This window comes from Salvelinus alpinus, chromosome 9 (genome assembly GCF_045679555.1).
Source record: "Salvelinus alpinus chromosome 9, SLU_Salpinus.1, whole genome shotgun sequence".
In the NCBI taxonomy this organism is placed as follows: domain Eukaryota; kingdom Metazoa; phylum Chordata; class Actinopteri; order Salmoniformes; family Salmonidae; genus Salvelinus; species Salvelinus alpinus.
Window position 1 is genome coordinate 74,304,861 of NC_092094.1, and position 15,056 is coordinate 74,319,916.

A 15,056-nucleotide genomic window follows, 5' to 3' on the forward strand; every position below is an offset into this window, starting at 1 on the left:
TTTGGGTGTAGGGCCTGATCAGAGCCTGAAGGTACGGAGGTGCCGTTCCCCTCACAGCTCCGTAGGCAAGCACCATGGTCTTGTAGCGGATGCGAGCTTCAACTGGAAGCCAGTGGAGAGAGCGGAGGAGCGGGGTGACGTGAGAGAACTTGGGAAGGTTGAACACCAGACGGGCTGCGGCGTTCTGGATGAGTTGTAGGGGTTTAATGGCACAGGCAGGGAGCCCAGCCAACAGCGAGTTGCAGTAATCCAGACGGGAGATGACAAGTGCCTGGATTAGGACCTGCGCCGCTTCCTGTGTGAGGCAGGGTCGTACTCTGCGAATGTTGTAGAGCATGAACCTACAGGAACGGGTCACCGCCTTGATGTTAGTTGAGAACGACAGCGTGTTGTCCAGGATCACGCCAAGGTTCTTAGCACTCCGGGAGGAGGACACAATGGAGTTGTCAACCGTGATGGCGAGATCATGGAACGGGCAGTCCTTCCCCGGGAGGAAGAGCAGCTCCGTCTTGCCGAGGTTCAGCTTGAGGTGGTGATCCGTCATCCACACTGATATGTCTGCCAGACATGCAGAGATGCGATTCACCACCTGGTTATCAGAAGGGGGAAAGGAGAAGATTAATTGTGTGTCGTCTGCATAGCAATGATAGGAGAGACCATGTGAGGATATGACAGAGCCAAGTGACTTGGTGTATAGCGAGAATAGGAGAGGGCCTAGAACAGAGCCCTGGGGGACACCAGTGGTGAGAGCACGTGGTGCGGAGACAGATTCTCGCCACGCCACCTGGTAGGAGCGACCTGTCAGGTAGGACGCAATCCAAGCGTGGGCCGCGCCGGAGATGCCCAACTCGGAGAGGGTGGAGAGGAGGATCTGATGGTTCACTGTATCAAAGGCAGCCGATAGGTCTAGAAGGATGAGAGCAGAGGAGAGAGAGTTAGCTTTAGCAGTGCGGAGCGCCTCCGTGACTCCGCCTCCGGAGCGCCTCCTCTTCTGGTTATCTAGACCTCTGGCGCCCTCTTAAAGCATTTGTCTTATTTCATAAAACTGTAAGCTTAAAGCATCAGCCAAGCTCAATGCATATAGTTGATTTTGGTGTGTTTATGAAAAAATACACATTGAAAAATGGCGACCGATTGGTTCGAAATAACAGACTTTCGGTCGACCAAGATTTTTTTCAGTTGGGGACAGCCCTAGTACAGGGCCTATCTGGACTGACAGAGGGAAGCAAGTAGGCCTTTGAACTGTGAGTACTGACAGAGCGGGAGAAGCAGTGATGCAGATTTGCTCATTACCCCTCTGGTGACTCTCATTACACTCCTGACATGGGGCTAATGGGGTGCAAGTCATGGTGCTTTCTGCTCTGATTCACACAGTCTCTCATTACCACTGAGGGGAGAGACAGAGAGAACGCGTGCGAGACTGTTAAAAAGAGAGACAAATACTTTCCATCCCCAGCTTGCAGTACGTACCGTTCACTATCTCTCACTTACACTGCCACAGGACCTTTTCCCTCTTGCTTTCTTGCTTTCTCCATCATTATTCCTCTCCTCCCCCAGGGGAGGTACCTGTGGAGAACAGGAGGAAGGTGTTGCACCTATTAAGAAACTGAACAGTCCGTTTCTTAATAGGCACATGCTTATCAATAACTGGAAGAAACAATGTCTTTTTTTATTTAACTTTTAAATAAAAGCCTCGCTGCTGACGCCATCTGGACCATATGATTTTCGTGGATTGACACGTTGAAAGTATTGCTTGACGTCATTCATAGAAATATGTATATCAACAGCTGGTATGCTGTTTATTTTGTCCAAGGCCACTTTCTGCTGCAATGTAAAATATCACACGTTAAAACTACAATAGAAACTGTTGAAATTATTTGCAAAAGCAAGGTCATTTTCGACAGTCATACCCATCTCTTTGGTTTATAGCCTGTGATGGTTTGTAGCCTTTGCCAGGCTTTCCTACTGTCCTTGTCCTAGGCATCACTAGAAAACCTTTTGTATGATCTCTTGTACAATATTTCTGACCCAGCCTTTAGAACTTTGGTTTTCCTACATATGGCTACTATATTATGATTGCTACATCCAATGAGTGTGGATACTGCTTAAGAGAAGATTTCTATAGCGTTAGTAAAGATATAATCAATACACGTGGATGATTTTAGTTCCTGTGCTGTTTGTAAATGCCCTGGTAGGTTGACTGATGACCCGAACCAGGTTGCAGGCACTGGTTACAGTTTGAAACTTCTTCTTGAGTGGACAGCTTGATGAAAATGTTTAGGTCACCCAGAAAATATCAACAATCAACAATCAAGCATTTCACACATATTATCCAGATACTGACTGTTAGCACTCGGTGGTCTATAGCAGGAATTCCAAAACTCAGTCCTAGGGCCCCCCCCCTCCACCCCCACCACCACCACCTGGGTTTTGTGTTTTTGCTCTGGCACCACACAGCTCAAATAACTAACTCCTCATCAAGTTTGGTTGTTTGAATCAAATCCAATTTTATTTGTCACATGCGCCAAATACAACAGGTGTAGACCTTTACAGTGAAATGCTTACTTACAAGCCCTTAACCAACAATGCTTTAAGAAGTTTTAAGAAATAATAAGTCAAGCTATATTCATTGGGTACCGGTACAGAGTCAATGTGCGGGGGCACGTAAATGAGGTAATATGTAAATGTATGTAGAGTTTATCTGCTATGTAGTGCTAGGGCAAAAACCAAAATGTGTACCCAGGGGGGTCCTAGACCCTGGTCTATAGCAACTCCCCACAAGAATGGGCTTTAGGGGGGGGACAGGTGAAACGGTATCCATACTTCATACTGTCTAAGCTTTATATGAATATAACTCTGAATACAGCAACACATCCCCCATTGGCATTCCTGTCACTTCTGTAGATGTTATAACCATTTATTGCTTCCATTTCTCATCAAAGGATATACAGTGCCTTCAGAAAATATTCATGTCCCTTGACTTATTCCACATTTTGTTATAGCCTCAATACAAAATCTATTTAAAAAAAAAAAAAAAAATGTTTTGTCACCCATCTACACATAATATCCCATTATGACAAAGTGAAAACATGTTTTTAGAAATGTTTGCACATTTATTGAAAATGAAATACAGAAATATCAAATTTACATCAGTATTCACACCCCTGTGTCAATACATGTTAGAATCACCTTTGGCAGCGATTACAGCTGTGAGTCTTTCTGAGTAAGTCTGTAAGAGCTTTGCACACCTGGGTTGCACAATATTTGCACATTGTTATTTTAAACTTGATTTAGATTTGATTTGTCACATGTGCTGAATACAACAGGTGTTGACCTTACCGTGAAATGCTTACTTGCAAGCCCTTAACTTCTCTAGGATAGGGGGCAGCATTTTCATGTTTGGATGAAAAGCATACCCAAATTCAACTGCCAGCTACTCATCCCCAGAAGATAAGATATGCATATTATTAGTCGATTTGGATAGAAAGCACTCTGAAGTTTCTAAAACTGTTTGAATCATGTCTGTGAGTATAACAGAACTTATTTAGCAGGCGAAACCCCGAGGACAAACCATTCAGATTTTTTTTTTGTTGAGGTCACTCTCTTTTCAATGGGTTTTCATTGGGAATCCAGATTTCTAATTGACCTTCTTGCAGTTCCTACCGCTTCCACTGGATGTCAACAGTCTTTAGAAATTGGTTGAGGTTTTTTCCTTTGTGTAATGAAGAAGTACGGCCATCCAGAACGAGGGTAACTTGAAGTGTACTGTTAGAGGCACATGACCAGAAAGCTAGCTACAGTTTGTTTTAATCCTGTATTGAATACAGATCATCCCGTCTTCAATTTTATCGATTATTTACGTAAAAAAATACCTAAAGTTGTATTAAAAAGTAGTTTTGAAATGTTTTGGCAAAGTTTACAGGTAACTTTTGAGATATTTTGTAGTCACGTTTCACAATTTGGAACCAGTGTTTTTCTGGATCAAACGCACCAAATAAATTGAATATTTTGGATATATATCGACGGAATTAATCGAACAAAAGGACCATTTGTGATGTTTATGGGATATATTGGAGTGCCAACAACAGAAGCTCGTCAAAGGTAAGGCATGAATTATATTTTTATTTCTGCGTTTTGTGTCGCGCCTGCAGGGTTGAAATATGCTTCTCTCTCTTTGTTTACTATGGTGCTATCCTCAGATAATAGCATCGTTTGCTTTCGCCGAAAAGCCTATTTGAAATCTGACATATTGGCTGGATTCACAACAAGTGTAGCTCTAATTTGGTTTATTGCATGTGTGATTTCATGAAAGTTTGATTTTTATAGTAATTTATTTGAATTTGGCGCTCTGCATTTTTACTGGCTTTTGGCCAAGTGGGACGTTAGTGTCCCACATATCCCAGAGAAGTTAACCAACAATGCAGTTTTAAGAGAATAGAGTTAAGAAAATATTTACTAAATAAACTAAAAAATAAATAAAAATAATAACAATAATAATAATGAGGCTGTAAACAGGGGGTACTGGTACCAAGTCGATAAGCGGGGGTACAGGTTAGTCAAGGTAAGTTGTACATGTAGGTAGGGGTAAAGTGACTATGCATAGATAATAAACAGCGAGTAGCAGTAGTGTAAAAACAAAGGGGGGGGTGGGGGGTCAATGCAAATAGTTTGGGTGGCCATTTTGATTAATTGTTCAGCCGTCTTTTCGCTCGGGGATAGAAGCTGTTAAGGAGCCTTTTGGTCCTAGACCTGGCGCTCCGGTACCGCTTGCTGTGCAGTAGCAGAGAGAACAGTCTATGACTTGGGTGACTGGGAGTCTTTGCCAATTTTTGGGGGCCTTCCTCTGACACTGCCTAGTATATAGGTCCTGGATGGCAGGAAGCTTGGCCCCAGTGATGTACTGGTTTATACGCACTACCCTCTGTAGCGCCTTACGGTCAGATGCCGAGCAGTTGCCATACCAGGCGGTGATGCAACCGGGTCAGGATGCTCTCGATAGTGCAGCTGTAGACCTTTTTAAGGTTCTGGGCACCCATGCCAAATCTTTTTAATCTCCTGAGGGGGAAAAGGTGTTGTCGTGCCCTCTTCACAACTTTCTTGGTGTTTGGATCATGATAGTTTGTTGGTGATCTGGACCCCAAGGAACTTTAAACTCTCGACCCGCTCCACTACAGCCCCGTCGATGTGAATGGGGGCGTGTTCGGCCCTCCTTTTCCAGTAGCCCACGATCTCCTTTGTCTTGTTCACATTGAGGGAGAGGTTGTTGTCCTGGCACTACACTGCCAGGTTTCTGACCTCCCTATAGGCTGTCTCATTGTTGTCGGTGATCAGGCCTAACACTGTTGTGTCGTTTGCAAACTTAATGATGGTGTTGGAGTCATGCTTGGCCACACAGTCGTGGGTGAACAGGGAGTACAGGAGGGGACTAAGAACGCACCCCTGAAGGACTCCCTTGCTGAGGATCAGCGTGGCAGATGTGGTGTTGCCTACCTACCCTTACCACATGGGGGTGGCCCGTCAGGAAGTCCAGGATCTAGTTGCAGAGGGGGGTGTTTAGTCCCAGGGTCCTTAACTTAGTGCTGAGCTTTGTGGGCACTATGGTGTTGAACACTGAGCTGTATTCAATGAACAGCATTCTCACATAGGTGTTCCTTTTGTTCAGGTGGGAAAGGGCAGTGTGAAGTGCGATTGAGATTGTGTCATCTGTGGATCTGTTGGGGCGGTCTGTGAATTGGAGTGGGTCTAGAGTTTCCCGGCATGATGATGTTGATGTGAGCCGTGACCAGCCTTTCAAAGCACTTCATGGCTACCAACGTGAGTGCTACGGGGCGGTAGTCACTTAGGCAGGTTATCTTTGCTTTCTTGGGCACAGGGGCTATAATGGTCTGCTTGAAACATGTAGGTATTGCAGACTCGGTCATGGAGAGGTGGAAAAGGTCAGTGTAGACACTTGCCAGTTGGTCCATGCATGCTCTGAGTACTAGTCCCGGTAATCCGTCTGGCCTCGCGGCCTTGTGAATGTTCATCAGTTTAAAGGTCTTTGTCACATCTGCTACGGAGAGCGTGATCACAGTCGTCCAGAACAGCTGGTGCTCTCATGCTTGCTTCAGTGTTGCTTGCCTCGCGAGCATAAAAGGCATTTAGCGAGCATAAAAGGCATTTAGCCCATCTGGTACGCTCGCGTCACTGGGCAGCTCGCAGCTGTGTTTCCCTTTGTAGTCCGTAATAGTTTGTAAGCCCTGTAACATCCGACGAGCATCAAAGCCGGTGTGTAGGTTTCAATCTTAGTCCTGTATTGATGCTTTGCCTGTTTTTGATGGTTTGTCTTAGGGCATAGCAGGAATTCTTGTAAGCGCCCGGATTAGTGTCCCTCTCCTTGAAAGCGGCAGCTCTAGCCTTTAGCTCAGTGCTGATGTTGCCTGTAATACATGACTTCTGGTTGGGATATGTATGTACGGTCACGATTTATGATTTTTATCCCTCTGGTTGCACATGTAACATGCTGGTAGAAATGTAAAAGGGATTCAAGTTTGCATGCATTAAAGTCCCAGGCCACTAGGAGTGCCGCTTCTGGATGAGCATTTTCTTGTTTGCTTATGGTCTTATACAGCTCGGTGAGTGCAGTCTTAGTGCCATCGTCGGTTTGTGGTGGTAAATAGACGGCTACGAAAATATAGATAAACTCTTGGTAGATAGTGTGGTCTACAGCTTATCATGAGGTTATCTACCTCAGGCGAGCAATACCTCAAGGCTACCTTAATATTAGACATCGGGCACCAGCTGTTATTGCCAAATAGACACACACCCCCACCCCTCGTCTTACCGGATATAGCTATTCTGTTCTGCCGATGCACAGACAACCCAGCCAACCGTGTCATTGTTCAGCCACGACTCGGTGAAACATAAGATATTACAGTTTTTAATGTCCCGTTCGTAGGATAGTCTTAAACGGAGCTCATCCAGTTTATTCTTCAGTGATTGCACGTTGGCTAATAAACTCAGCAAAATAAGAAATGTCCCTTTTTCAGGACCCTGTCTTTCAAAGATAATTCATAAAAATCCAAATAATTTCAGATCTTCATTGTAAAGGGTTTAAACGCTGTTTCCCATGCTTGTTCAATGAACCATAAACAATGAATGGACATGCACCTGTGGAACGGTCGTTAAGACACTAACAGCTTATAGACGGTAGGCAATTAAGGTCACAGTTATGAAAACTTAGGACACTAAAGTGGCCTTTCTACTGCCTCTGAAAAACACCAAAAGAAAGATGCCCAGGGTCCCTGCTCATCTGCGTGAACATGCCTTAGGCATGCTGCAAGGAGGCATGAGGACTGCAGATGTGGCCAGGGCAATAAATTGCAATGTCCGTACTATGAGATGCCTAAGACAGTGCTACAGGGAGACAGGACGGACAGCTGATCGTCCTCGCAGTGGTAGACCACGTGTAACAACACCTGCACAGGATCGGTACATCGAACATCATACCTGCGGGACAGGTACAGGATGGCAACACGTTCAAACATCACACCTCCATCAGTGCTCAGACTGTCCGCAATAGGCTGAGAGAGGCTGGACTGAGGGTTTGTAAGCCTGTTGTAAAGGCAGGTCCTCACCAGACATCACTGGCAACAACGTCACCTATGGGCACAAACCCACCGTCGCTAGACCAGACAGGACTGGCAAAAAGTGCTCTTCACTGACGAGTTGTGATTTTTGTCTCACCAGGGGGGCTGGTCGGATTTGCGTTTATTGTCGAAGGAATGAGTGTTACACCGAGGCCTGTACTCTGGAGCGGGATTGATTTGGAGGTGGAGGGTCCGTCAATGCCACCAGCCATACTGCTCGTATTGTGCGTGATTTCCTGCAAGGCAGGAATGTCAGTGTTTTGCCATTAGTCAGCTAAGAGCCCGGATCTCAATCCCATTGAGCACGTCTGGGACCTGTTGGACCTGAGGATGAGGGCCATTCCCTCCAGAAATATCCGGGAACTTGCAGGTGCCTTGGTGAAAGAGTGGGGAAGCATCTCACAGCAAGAACTGGCAAATCTGGTGCAGTCCATGAGGAGGAGATGCACTGCGGTACTTAATGCAGCTGCTGGCCACAGCAGATACTGACTGTTACTTTTGATTTTGACCCCCCCCCCCTTTTTTCAGGGACACATTATTCCATTTCTGTTAGTCACATGTCTGTGGAACTTGTTCAGATATTGTCTCAGTTGTTGAATCTTGTTATGTTCATACACATATTCACATATGTTTAGTTTGCTGAAAATAAATGCAGTTGACAGTGAGAGGACGTTTATTTTTTTGCTGAGTTTAGAATGGATGGTAGCTGACAAATTCTCACAAGGCACCCTGATCTCCAGCTCCCTGTATTTCCTTATTGTTTTCATGCGATTGACGGGGATTTGGTCCGTGTCTGGAAACAACATTATATCCTTTGCGTCTGACTCACCAGTTCGAGGTGAGTAATCGCTGTTCTGATATCCAAAAGCTATTTTCGGTCATAAGAGACTGTAGTATCAACATTATGTACAAAATACGTTGTTTTTTTTATGTGTAGAAATAGAACAGTTGGTTAGGAGCCCGTAAAACGGCAGCCAACCCCTCATTTTTAAGTCTTGCCATAGTTTTTCAAGCTGATTGAAGTCAAAACTGTAACTAGGCCTCTCAGGAACGTTGCATGTTATCTTGGTAAGCCTTGTGTTTTCGTTTATTGTCCTGCTGAACGGGGAATTTTGTCTCCGCGTGTCTGTCGGAAATCAGACAAACCAGGTTTTCCTCTAGGATTTTGTCTGTGATTAGCTCTATTCCATTTATTTTTATCCTAAAAAACTCCCTATTCCTTGCCGATGACAAGCATACCATAAACATGATGCAGCCACCAGCATGCTTGAAAATAGGAAGAGTGGCACTCGTGTTGTGTTGGATTTGCCCCATACATAACGCTTTGTGTTGAGGACATTAAGTTTATTTCTTTGCCACATTCTTTGCAGTTTTACTTTAGTGCCTTATTGTAAACAGGACGCATGTTTTGGAATATTTTTCCTTTTCACACTGTCATTTAGGTTAGTATTGTGGAAAAACTACAACGTTGTTGATCCTTCCACAGTTTTCTCCTATCACAGCCATTAAACACTATTTTTATCAATCTACCAATAGGGTCCCTTTGCATTATTATTATTATTTTTTACCCCTGAACTTATTTAGGCTTGCCATAACAAAGGGGTTGAATTCTTGTTGACTCGAGAAATTTCAGCTTTTCCTTTCAATTAATTTGTCTTGCAACATAGCTCCACTTTGACATGTATGGGGTATTGTTTATAAGCCATTTTAAATTCAGGCTGTAACACAATAACATGTGGAAAAAGTTGACTGTTGTGAATACTTTTTCAAGGTGCTGTATCTAAGTGAGTTTCAGAGATGGCCAGTATATGAATGTTGTCGATGTTAGCAAGTTATCGACTTCATGAACCTTGTTTCTCAGGCTAAATATGTTAACGCAAGCTATTTGTTGCCCATTTCAGGGTTGCTTGTAAGGCCTCTCAAGCAAGCACAAAAAATGATCAGAGGTCGACATGTAACTGATAATTACATTTGAGCCAATAGAACAGGGAGAGCTACCCACAGTGGGCTTCCTACTAGGGCAAACGGTCTCAGTGCTAATTGTGTAATTCAGGTTTATATGAACAAGGTTACTGATATCAAGAAGGTCCTTTTTTAAAATCAAACTCTGCACGTTCAAGTGCCACAGCCCAAGCCCCTTAAGTGATTTGTAAACCGAGGGGATATCCATATTTATGGCATTGACATTTAAACTAATAGCATTGGTTTAACTTTTGCTAGCCACAGTGGGCTTCCCATTTGTAACAGTAACAGAACTAACAATGGGATTCAACTTTATAGGTTCAAGATTATGACTTATGTTGGAATATGAACATCTGTAGCACTATTATGATAGAGCTGTGATATAATGGTAGGGAATACCTGAGACCGCACTGATTTCTCCTGCTGTGGGGGATGGAGGGCAATAGACTCCTGAGGGCTTGGGCTGTGAAAGTGTCCGAGTAAGCAACCGTTTTATGCTCAAAGAGAGCGTCTGTGCTCCACGGTAGTTGGGATATATTCTGTCCTCACTGAAACAATCCCTCCGCAGAGTACATTTTCAGCTAGTGATGCAGTGGAGGAGTCTGCTGAAGTGGTTCGACTCATGGCCTATTGAGAGTAGTGGACCCATGAAAAGTAGCCGCTTACCTGCATACTTTGCGGCTCCTTTCAGGTCCATTACAGGCCATTTTACGCTCCACTCATCTCTCCATCCTGCTGTTTAACCTCAACTGGGGAAAAGATGTAGGTGTTTAACATGCTGCTCTCTGGGGTTGTACGGTTATGGCACAAAGTGACCCCGTAGTTTTTTGGTTTCCTCTCACTTCCTGTCATTTTTGTTGGTACTTCCGCATGGACAGCGTCTGATAAAGGATGTACAAGTAGGAACGTTACTGGTCTGTCTGGTTACATTAGCCTGGGTCCCGTCTGCTTCTACTGAGGCAGAGACAGCCCCAGAGAGCTTAAAGTAAGCCATGATTAAGATTTATAAGTTTCTTCAGTTGAGAAGGGGTAGGTACACTGTATGTGAAGTACAGGTAACTGCCAAAATAAAGGAAACCCCAACATAGTGTCTTAATAGGGGGTTGGGCCACCATGAGCCGCCAGAACTTCAATGCGCCTTGGCATAGATTCTACAAGTGTCTGGAACTCTATCGGAGGGATGCGGCACTATTCTTTCATGAGATATTCCATAAGTGTTCAATTGGGTTGAGATATGGTGACTGACACCCACTTTAAACCCCCTATGCTCCTTTGAGACCGCTCTTTCAAAGTCACTGAGATCTTCTAGCTACTGTAGCCTTGGCGACTTTTATACATGACCCTAAGTATGATGGGATGTCAAGTAATTAACTCAGGAACCACACCTGTGTGGAAGCACACACTTTCAATATACACTACATGGCCAAAAGTCGTCGAACATCTCACTCCAAAATCATGGGCATTAATCTGGAGTTGGTCCCCCCTTTGCTGCTATTAGTGGCGCAGTGGTCTAAGGCACTGCATCTCAGTGCTAGAGGTGTCACTACAGACCCTGGTTCGATCCCGGGCTGTATCACAACCGGCCGTGATCGGGAGTCCCATAGGGCGGCACACAATTGGCCCAGTGTCATCATTGTAAAATAAGAATTTGTTCTTAACTCACTTGCCTAGTTAAATAAAAAAAGAACAGCCTCCAACATGTTTTCCACTGTTCCAGTGTCCAACGGTGGCGAGCTTTACACAACTCCAGCCAATGCTTGGCATTGCACATGGTGATCTTAGGCTTGTGTGCGGCTTCTCGGACATGGAAACCCATTTCATGAAGCTCCCGGCGAACAGTTTTTGTGCTGACGTCGCTTCCAGAGGCAGTTTGGGACCCTGTAGTGAGTGTTGCAACCGAAGACGGGCGATTTCTATGCGCTACACGCTTCAGCACATTTCTGTGAGCTTGTGTGGCCTACCACTTCGCGGCTGAGTTGTTGTTGCTCCGAGACATGTCTACTTCACAATAACATCACTTACAGTTGACTGGGGCAGCACTAGCAGGGCAGAAATGTGACAAACTGACTTGTTGGAAAGGTGGCATCCTATGACGGTGCCACGTTGAAAGTCGTCGAGCTCTTCAGTACGGGCCATTCTACAAATGTTTGTCTATGGAGATTGCATGGCTGTGTGCTCAATTTTATACTCCTGTAGGCAACGGCTATGGCTGAAATAGCCGAATCCACTAATTTGTCGACATACACTAAAAGCATTTGGTATCCCTCATTTACTCAAGCGTTTTCTTTTATTTTGGCATTTAACTGTATGTGTACTAATGAAATATTCGTAGTCCAATCCGGAATTGGGCACAACCAACCAAGATACAGCATGATCACTCCCTGTCTGTCTGCGGTTCAGTGCTGGCTCAGGCCCTCATACTTGGTGCATTTGGGTTATTGTTGCTGCATGGGCCCTTAAGCTCTGTCCAGTGTCCACCTCCTTAACCACATTCCCACTCATAACACTGAACATAAGCAGACTGGCGGAAAGTGCTGAGACCACAAAACACCAGAGCCAAGGGGATTTACGTATTAGACCTGACACTGGGATGATGTCATCCCTTCCAGCGCTAGACCTTCTGATCCTTTGTATCTATTGCGTTTTTTGTTGTGTTTTTTTACACACACCATGACACACACCCCCCCCCCCCATAGAGTCATGAAACCCATACACACACACAGAATTGTTGGCGGAGGCTTTTAGCGCCAAGAAGCTCCGCCAAAGGAGTGATCTCACCATTATTTCTCACCAAGAAAAGATTAGGGAGTAGAGGCTGATCATAATTAATGGAATTGTAACAGGTGCCCTTGACAGCAACAAGACCAGGTTCAAGACGACATTGGAATAGAGGTTGAAAGCTGTAAATTGCATGTTTTATATTTGAGGTCTCGGTGAAAAGGCTCTGTCCGCGTAGCAGTCTGAATAGGTCCCGTTCCAACTCACTGGACAGGCATGTGGATCTACCACTACTGTATCACCTCAACAGTGGACCCATCCCATTCAGGAGCACAGGAAAGTACACTTCACATTGAAGCATTCAAGGTCAGTCCGCTGTCTTCAATTAGACAAGGACAATGGTAACGGAGGTAAGAATTGAACTAAGAAACTCAACCAAGAAAGAGGCTACTGCAGGATAGGAACTTTACAGAAGAGTGTTATGTTTTGTTTTAAAGCCTCTGTCTCCCAAATATCTATTCTGGCAAAACTCATTAAAGAGAGGGTGCATGTTGATTTGGTAGAGTGGATGGGAGGTGAGCCCTGTCTGGCTGTGCTCTTCCAGCATTCCACACAGCTAAGTTGCCCTGCCATGTTCCATGTTGTTGTGTGGAAGCTAGCTGTCACGACTTCCGCCGAAGTCGGTGCTTCTCCGTGTTCGGGCGGTGCTCGGCGGGCGGCGTTGCCGGTCTTCTAGTCATCGCCGATCCACTTTTCTTTTTCCTTTGGTTTTGTCTTTGTTTTCACACACCTGTTTTCCATTTCACAATGATTTGTTCCTGTATTTAAACCCTCTGTTTCCCCCATGGTGTTGTGCGCGATTATTACATGTTCAGTTAGGTTTATTTTGATGGCTGGTTTTTTGGCGGGTGCTGTGTTCACCCGTGCGCTATCTTTACCGTCTTGTTTTGGTCAAGTGTAATTGTTTACCTTGTGCCTTGTTGAGTAAAGTACGTTGCTCACTCATTCTGCTCTCCTGCGCCTGACTTCATGCACCAGCTACACTCACCATCTGATACTAGCGGCCCACTTCACTCCCTACTGTTGTTCCCCACTCTCACAGTAGCTAGCTCCTCACTTCACTTCCCATCGAGCCGCTGTGAATGAGAGAGGAATGCTGCACTTGGACAATGTGCCGCTCTGCGCAACTCGTCTCGCTTCCGCGGCTTGTATTTTTAGCCAGTGTTCTCCTTTAAAAAATGTTTATCTTGCTTCCTCTATTTCTCTTTCTCTCACACTCTTTGTCTCTTTATCTCTTTCTTTCTCTTTCGTCAGACCATGATCCAATGACCATGGATCCATGACTGCCACACTTGTTTTGAAGAGGTCTGGGCTGGTATCCACAAAGCGTCTGAGTAAGAGTGCTGATCTAGGATCAGTTTAGCCTTTTCAGATATGAATGAATAAGATTTTATATTGAAAGTTGAAAGGTTGGGACCTGAGATGAGATCAGCTCTCCTACTCTGAGTTGCTTTGTGGATACGGGCCCAGGGGTCAACAGAGGGAACGTCTCTGTAAGAGAATGGGCTGTCAGGCAATCTGTTTAATATAATGACAGCAAAATGGCAACATATTTATTGTAATAATGACATAATACATTAATTGTAACAAAGCTTTAGAAAGATTGGCTTTTGTTAGAGGATGCGTCACATTTTATACCAACTCATTTTTCATTCCAGTTAATGACTATAAAAATGCCTGCGGTTGCCACTGCAATCATTTTTTTGTCTGAAAAAAAACGCCTGTTACAGTAACAATCAGTGCTCTCCACAATTGTTGATTGGGATGCAATCAGCAAATCAACATGAAAAGAACAAGCAGATTCACAGGGCAATCAGATAATCCATTGATCTCATCATGTTTTACCACGGCCTTTTTTCAATGGCCTCGGAAGCAGCAATTATGGTTGCCGCTGCGGTGTTTGGAGGAAAAATGACACGGGCAATTTCGCCAGTTAATGTCTGTTTTTGTTTGTCCCTAATCACTGTTTATTCATTGGCGCGGTGCCTGAAAAGCATTGCATAATTGAACATTTGATCAAACAGCTGTTGAACGCTACTCTATTACCATGGGGAATCTGTTCAGCTGTGTGGCCTCTTAAACCATGTTACTATTCTGAACACTGCTCTTTTTATTTTCAACGGTAGCACTTTGTACGTTATTGTCGTCTACGGCAACGACGAGGAAAGGGATGACAAGATTGAGTCATGTATTGGCAGTGTGCTTTGTTGACCTTTTGGCTAGTGCAGGGAGATTGACAGGGATAGGGTTTTCCCTGAGCTTGTGTAACGTCTGTTCTCCTCCTCGTCCTCCTCGCAGCGTGTTGATAAGACATGATGAATTTATTAGATAAGACGAACACGAAGTACACTTGATAAATTACAAAACAACAAAACGACGTAGACAGACCTGAACATGAGAATTTACAATAAACGAAGAACGCACGAACAGGAACAGACTAGACAAAACAAAACAGTCCCGTGTGGTACATAAACTGACACGGAAGACAATCACCCACAAACAAACAGTGTGAACAGCCTACCTTAATATGGTTCTCAATCAGAGGAAACGTAAAACACCTGCCCCTGATTGAGAACCATATCAGGCTAATTAACAATGAACCTAAACATAGAAACACATAACATAGAATGCCCACCCAGCTCACGTCCTGACCATACTAAACAAAGACAAAATAAAGGAAATAAGGTC

General features: G+C 44.5%; 1 protein-coding gene across 10 annotated transcripts in view; it reads left to right on the forward strand.

Annotated features, from left to right (window-relative positions):
- The window catches only part of asap2a (ArfGAP with SH3 domain, ankyrin repeat and PH domain 2a), a 99,731-nt gene that overhangs the window by 52,378 nt on the left and 32,297 nt on the right, over positions 1-15,056 (forward strand). The gene's annotated exons all lie outside the window — the stretch shown is intronic.